Source organism: Pinus tabuliformis, chromosome 1_1 (genome assembly GCF_031772625.1).
Source record: "Pinus tabuliformis cultivar Carrire ecotype Pingquan chromosome 1_1, CPIR1, whole genome shotgun sequence".
In the NCBI taxonomy this organism is placed as follows: domain Eukaryota; kingdom Viridiplantae; phylum Streptophyta; class Pinopsida; order Pinales; family Pinaceae; genus Pinus; species Pinus tabuliformis.
The window spans coordinates 375201634-375209849 of NC_142297.1; the positions used below are offsets into that span (position 1 = coordinate 375201634).

The 8216-nt window shown below is 36.1% G+C and overlaps 1 pseudogene; it reads left to right on the forward strand.

The window, feature by feature from the left end:
- The first annotated feature begins 535 nt into the window (after positions 1 to 535).
- On the forward strand, positions 536 to 1160 carry LOC149213188 (serine carboxypeptidase-like 49 pseudogene; annotated as a pseudogene).
- Positions 1161 to 8216: the final 7056 nt, after the last annotated feature.

Genomic DNA, 8216 nt, shown 5'->3' on the forward strand with positions numbered 1-8216 from the left:
TGAGATCGTGAATCGTATCCTGTAAGGAATTCGATCCTTTGCTGTCTTTTAAAGCAATGTCATGAACTCTGTTATCATTTTAAAGTATGCTTATGATTTCAGTATGTCTTTATCTTTCATGAATATTAGTTGAATGCTGAGTATTTGCTGAACAGGGGTTTTATGCATAGTGTCTCCGTAAGGAGATTGAAATCTTGGTTTAAAGTGATACACAGTGTTTTAATTTGGTAAATGAATTGAATGACAATGTTGTAATTAGGTAGATTAATTGAGTGACCTAAGTTTTTGGGTGATAGGTAACACACCTCAATCTTCCGTAAAGAAGTCCTGTAACCTACCATCATAACCACTTAGCTAATAATCCTTTATGTCTATTTATTGTAGACGCATGCCTCTAAGTCTACAAATCCTGGTCGATAATAAATATAGCCTAATCTAGCACCCTAGATAGGATACTACAGATGCCCTGGGGGTTGGCAGCCGAAAATTTGTCTCCTGTAGCCCCTTGGTTTATGAAGCTATGCTTACTGACTCGATGCGGAATATGGAAGTTGGCATTCCAACACTCTTGGAGAATGGTGTTAAGTTGCTAGTTTATGCAGGAGAATATGATCTCATTTGCAATTGGTTAGGTAATGATACTGTATACATATAACATATTGTTTTTGTTTTGGACAATGACTTTATGATTTAGGTGTTAAGTCTGTTATTAACTTATTTGCAGTTGTGTTTTTCAGGCTTGTCAGTCTAATCTTCAAAATTGAAAAGCTAATTGTTCAAATTATGTGTCTTTCAGGCAATTCAAGATGGGTGAATTCGTGGATTGGTCTGGAAGTGAGAATTTCAAGAAGGCACCTACAAAATCCTTCCTTGTAGACGATAAGGAAGCAGGTTTAATAACAAGGACCACTCAGTTTTCTCAAGGTAAAAGGCACTTGATGATCATCCTTGATTTCGTTGTACAAGTAGATAATTTCTTCCTTACAGAATCTTCTATTTTGCTGCACTAGGTTCATGAAGCAGGTCATATGGTCCCAATGGATCAGCCAAAAGCAATCTTGGAGATGTTAAAACGCTGGACACAAGGAAGTATTACTGATAACAATTCTCAAATTTTAAAGACAGTGACGGAGATGCCAGAGAAGAATTTCGAGAGTTAGTTATCTGCTTAACTAGGAGAATTGCTCTCTTCACCTAGATTAATGTAAATATTTCTAGACTTGCAGTAGTGTGCATCCCCAAAGATGTGTATTTTCTAATTTGACAAAATAATTGTGCATTGGGACCATCAGTGTTGCTAACTTGTGTCAAATCGTTTTATGGACACTTTTTAACTGTATAGAAATAGTGCTTCTTATTGCTTACCAAGCCTTGTGGAATTATGATTATACATGGTGTTAAAGTTATATTCAAGAACATGAATAGTATGTCCTGTGTTCTTATTCCAGCATGTTCTGATGTCCTAATGGATGAAAGAAATTGTAAATTCAACAAAAATATTTGGTTGAGAGAGTCTCGGGGAATTCAAAGCATGATGCTCTTAGCCTACATTCAATTTTATTGACAATGACATGAAAACATTTATGTTGTTTGCAATCATACAATGGATGCCAGTATTGTCTACTTATATTTGAATTGGAGGCTATGTGGTTTGGCTATGTTTCACTTCTCGTTCGTTCTATTATTTTATTGTTGAATATGCATGTTTCCTCTTTTTGCCTCTTATCCCTTTATAAGCCTCTTGGACATTAAGTGCTTGGCATGGCAAGATATGTCCATAAAGCGCATGGACTATCTACGGTCCATCAATGCTTGCTGCTGCTGCTGTCTACACTACTCGATGCACTTTGAGGAAGGATCCATGTTGGAACAAAACACTTACCCTTCATACAGACTACTCTAAAGCAGACCTGAAGTAAGCCTTAGTATTTTTAAAGCATCATGCTTTTAATGATTTTACCCTTCTAAAGAAATCCTACTCCTGGACATTTTAGATTTCTTCATCAATTACAGGCAGGCATTGTTGATCAGCTACGACTAGAACATTGTGTCTTGATCAACTATATGTTGGAACTCAGCTACTAACACCCTCTTTGAATTGAATCTTTATCTAATACTAATGTGCATACTAAGAGTCTGGAGGCATACACACATTTTGTTAACTTTGTATTGTGTGGAAGATTCCTGCTTATTATCTTACAAATCTGTTCCAGGTGAGAACAATACAAGCGAGGAGACATTCAAAATGATTGTCTCTAGAGAGACAATAGTTTGAATTATGGACATTTATTTTTTTAAAATAATTTTTTATATTGTCTCTAGAGAGACAATAGTTTGAATTATGGACATTTATTTATTTTTAAATAATTTTTTATATTGTCTCTAGAGAGACAATAGTTTGAATTATGGAATTGTCTCTAAAAAGACAAAAATGTAATTGTCTCTAAAGAGACACAAATGAAATTGTCTCTAGAGAGACAAATCAAATTGTCTTTATAGAGACAATAATAATATGTGTTCTATATTGTCTTTATAGAGACAAATTTTTGAGACATTGTATTTTGGGATATTATATTTTGAGACACCCGCTTAGAGACAATATTTGAGACAATATTTGAGTTTCTTTTTGTCTCAAGTTAAGACAATTGACTCAAATATTGTCTTAAATATTGTCTTAAAACCTCTCTACATGTAGTAGTGAGAGACAAAGGATCTCTCAAACTTCTTAGTTGATGAACTTCATGCATCACTGATAACACATGAGCAGAGGTTGAGTAGAAATGAAAACTCATCTCTAGAGGAAGCCTTCAAGACCTAGATGTCCTTTGGAAGAGGAAGAGGTCAAGGCAGAAGAAACAAGAGAGGAAGAGGCAAAAGCCAAAACAGAGGTGGAAAGAACAGTCCAGCAAATGCTCAAGGAAGAGACAACAATCCAAATCAGAACCAAGGCCAAGGCAGTGGTCAACAAAGTGGACAACATCATGCTCAAGGACAAAGGTATGAAAAATCCAATGTCCAATGTTATTATTGTAAAAAATATGGGCATTATGCAAATGAATGTAGGAAGAAGCAGCATGATATGAATAATACATCTAGTGCAAATATCACTAGAGAAAATATCAACCAAGATAATGTGCTGTTAGCTTGTAATATGGCTGAAACAAACAGTGAGGATATATGGTTTCTAGACTCCGGTTACACCAACCATATGACAGGAAACATAGCCCTGTTTTCTGCTTTAGATCAAAATGTGAAATCACAAGTCACACTTGGGACTGATAGTAAAATTTCTCTTATGGGAAAAGGAGAAGTAAAAATATTTACAAAAAAAGGTGAAAAGAAAACCACAGGAGATGTCTATTATGTTCCTGGAATGAAGTGTAACCTCTTAAGTATTGGACAACTTGTTCAAAAGGGTTACAATGTTTTCTTTGTGAATGATGTATGCACCATCATGGATAGAGCACCTAGCAAACGATGCATTCCTAAAGTGAAGATGACGAGGAACAGGATGTTCCCTCTTAGAATAAGGGCAGATTTGAAAAATAAAGAAGTAATTGCAGCAGTGACACAAGAGGCTTTCCAAAGCGTACCAAAGGATGAAAATTGTTTGTGGCACTTGAGATTTCGACATCTCAACTTTGGAGGTTTTAACTTGTTGAGTAGAAAAGGAATGGTAAGAGGATTACCATTGATAGAGAAACCAGATAGCCTTTGTGAAGGTTGTATCTTAGGGAAACAACACAGAGAAAGTTTTCCATCACAGAAAAGCATAAGGGCAAAGGCACCTTAGAGATTGTCCACTCAGACTTATGTGGATCGATGCAAACTCCATCACTAGCAGGCAGCCAATATTTTCTAACATTTGCTGATGATTTTACTAGAAAAACATGGGTTTATTTCTTAAAGAACAAAAGTGAAGTGTTTGAAAAGTTTCGAAATTTCAAAGCACTTGTGGAAAACCAAAGCGAGCTGCATATCAAAGTTCTAAGAACTGATAGAGGAGGTGAGTATATCTCCAAGGAATTCCTATGGTTTTGTAGAGAAAATGGAATACACAAACAGTTTACCACAAGGTACACTTCGCAGCAAAATGGAGTCGTTGAAAGAAAGAATAGGACCATCATGGATATGGTGAGGAGCATGTTGAAGGCAAAGCATTTGCCAAATGATTATTGGGCTAAAGTTGTACACTGTGCAGTATATATTTTGAATAGGTGTCCTACAAAAGTAGTCATGAATAGAGTGCTGGAAGAAGCATGGAGTGGGAGAAAGCAAGGAGTCACCCACATAAAAGTTTTTGGATGTGTGGCTTATGCACACATTCCAGATCAGCTAAGGAAGAAGTTGGACAACAAAGGGGAGAAATGTATTTTCATTGGATATAGTGCGGAATCCAAAGCTTACAGGTTTGTATATCCCATCTACCAAGAAGTTTTTTGTGAGTAGAGATGTTCAATTCATTGAGCAGAAGCTTGGGATGGAAGCATAGAGAAAACAGTGAATGTTAAAAACTGTTTGTCTCATGATGAAGATGATCAGGAGATGGATGAAATACATCCCCAAACAGCAGCACCAACACAACGACAACAAGAGACACCCTTGAGGAGAAATGAAAGTGCTTCTCCAAGCACACCACAAGGAGGAAATTCAAGTGCGTCTTCAAGCACTTGCACACCAAATGAAAGAGGTAAGAAATTCAGAAATTTAAGTGACATTTATGATGAATGTATGAATTCTTTGTTTGCTTTATATTGTCAAGTTGATGACCCTATTCATTTCGAAGAGGCAATTAAGGATAAGAAATGGATAGAAGCTATGGATGAGGAGATCAATGCCATAGAGAGAAACTAGACATGGGATTTGGTTGAACTACCAAAAGGAAAGGAAGCCATTGGAGTTAAATGGGTCTACAAGACCAAGAGTAATGCTGAATGCAAGATAGAAAGACACAAGGCAAGCCTTGTTGTCAAAGGATATAAGCAGCAGTATGGGAGAGACTATGAGAAGACTTTTGCACCAGTTGCTAGAATAGAAACCGTGAGAGCAGTGTTATCCATAGCAGCTCAAAACAAGTGGAAAGTTTACCAAATGGATGTGAAGTCAACATTTCTAAATGGAGTGTTAATGGAAGAGGTTTATGTTGAACAACCTCTAGGCTATGAAAAGAAAGGCCAAGAGCACAAAGTGTGCAGATTGAAGAGAGCTCTTTATGGGCTGAAGCAAGCACCAAGAGCATGGTACAGTAGGATAGATTCCTATCTACACGAAAATGGATTTGAGAAGTGTGAGGGAGAACCCACCCTCTACATCAAAGAAAATGATGGTAAAATTCTAATTGTTGTGTTATATGTTGATGATGTTATTTTCACAGGCAATGATGTTTATCTCATTGAAAATTTCAAAGCAATCATGAAAGAGGAATTTAAAATGTTTGACATGGGTTTGCTGAGATACTTTTTAAGAATATAAGTAGATCAAAATGAAAACGGGATTTTTATCTCACGGGAAAAATATGTTAATGAAGTATTGGAAAGATTTAATATGCACGACAACAAGGCAGTAATCACTCCCACGGTGATTGGATTAAAACTCAGCAAACAAGACAGCGGCAAGGATTTTGATCCTAGTTTGTACAAAAGCATAGTTGGGAGCCTCATGTATTTGACTGCAACTAGGCGAGATATAATGTTTGCTGTTAGTTTAATTTTCAGATTCATGGAGAGGCAAAAAGAAGCACATTGGCAGGCAGCAAAAAGAATTATGAGGTATGTTAAAGGTACTAGAAGGTTTGGCATTTTATATACTATCTCAGAATGTTCAAATTTAATTGGATACACTGATAGTGATTGGGCTGGAAGTGTAGATGATCGGAAAAACACATCCGATTATGTCTTTCACATGGGTTCAGGAGCTATTTCATGGGCTTCTAAGAAACAGCCTATTGTAGCATTGTTTACAGCAGAGGCAGAATATGTGACAGCTACAACAACAGCATGTCAAGCAATTTGGATGAGAAGAATGTTAAGGAGCTTAGGCCAGGAGCAAGCAAAAGGAACGGTGATTTTTTGTGACAATAGCTCAACTATTGCATTATCCAAGAATTCGGTGTTTCATAAGAGAATGAAACACATTGACACAAGGTTTCACTACATGAGAGAATTGGCGAACAATGAAGAAATTGTTTTAAAACATTGCAGGACTCAAAAACAGGTTGCAGACATTGTGACCAAACCATTGGACCAGAAGCGTTTTGAATTTTTGAGGAAATGTTTGGGTATGACTGAACGCCTAGCAGTTGAAATTAAAGGGGAGTGTTGAAATATTAATTTCAAACTCCCGCGCGTATTTAATTCAGCAAAACCACCAGTCTCCCATCGGATCGCTTTTGCTGAGGCAATGGTTTTCCTCCGAGGGGCTACACCATTTGATGTGGACGAGTACTTTTTGAAAAACAACTTTTTATGGGGACGTATTGTTGGTTTGGTTTGGGCAAGCGATATTTGTCTGATTGCAAGTATGGATGATGACCATTGATTAAAGTCAAAGCTAACACATTGAGTGAAGATTTTGTTTTGACCGCTAGTATTCTCTGTAAAAGTAATAAATTAAATTGATTGTGATGGGTAGAACGTAGGTAAAATTTTTTAATCTTATTATTTTCTAGTATGGGCACAAGTAAATGTGGGTAGAATTTTTAATTTTAATATTTTTTTATTTGCTCACGGAAGTATGGTCATTCATTTTTGTTAAAAAAAATATATGCAATGACATATGTAATATGTAAAATGCTTTTGTTTAGTGTCGACCATGTAAAAAAAAAAGCAGAGTAGTGCTAAACAAAACTAAAACAGAGCAGTGTGAAAATATTATTGAGAATGAAACATTGTAAGCAGGTAGCAATTAGTGATTAGGGAGAAAGGGAATGATTGGCAGAGCCTCAATGTAATGATTTTTTATTGAATATGAATGTAAAACTGCAGCAGCATATGTAAGGATTTTTTTTATTTACAGCAGTAAATGTAAATGAAAAATTTACACATAACTGTAAATTTTTTCAAAACTAGACAGAGTAATTTTTTGTTGAAATGTTCTTGGTGTAATCCCTCAGTCATAGTAAGAATATTTTTGTAACAACACTTTTATTTTAATGAATACAAAGCTTTTGTGGGTGTGTCTAATACTTGTTCTCAGAAATCAATTGTAGCTTCCCTCTGCTAAGATCTGCTAAGATCCTGTTACAAAAAAGAGCATTGTCTCTGTGTTAGGTTAATTTGTTTTTTGAATTTATAAGAAAATTCTCAACATATCAAAAGCAATAGAAACAACCAATAACGTAAAAGAGAAGTCGTGAATCCACAAGAAAACTTAAATCATCACCAATATAGGTAGAAAATGTTGAAGCAGCATTAGCGGCGATAACAATAAATCGAATTCACAAGAAACAGTTCTACCAGTTGCTTCAACAATTATAGAAAATATAATATCATGTGTGCCTTTCGGAGCCTTTACCTATGGTCTGCAGAAGCCTCCTATTCATTGCATGTGTTTGCAGCTGGAATCGGGAAGAAAAGGGAGATTGTTATATATGTGTAAAAGCCGGGCCTCCTAACTACATCCATGAATGAATTATACGCATGTAATAAAACTCAAATAGAGGTTAAGATATGATCACCTCAACTTCTCTTAAAGCTCCAATATCAATAGCTTCGGCATACATCTGCAGACACAATAGTTATCAGCTATGAGTTCATCTTCAAGGCCAATCAGATATTTTTAACAAAATTTCCAAATATCAGATGTGAAAATAAGTATCAGAGGACAACATCACTTCAGAGAAGAATTAGTTGTATTGATAAGCAGGAAGATGCAAGTAGCTTCTTACGGGAACAGCCAGTACTATCATCACAAGGTATATAACAGACAAACAGCTTGTAGAAGCCATGAGAGCAGGTATAATAGAAACTCAGATATAAATGAAGATGAACACTCATATATCAATTACTTATCTTCTTCTCACTCTATGATACAATGAAGTGCAGGATGCTCTCAATTTATAGGGAGCAGAAGAGATGGCAAATCTGTCTTCCTACCATCTTCCTCGTTCTGGGCGGTTTCCTCAAAATATCAAGGTGGCTGTGAGTCTCATCCTGGTCATCACGTGATCCCATTGTGTACTGCGTACTATTGCTTCATTGACCACATTAATCAATCCC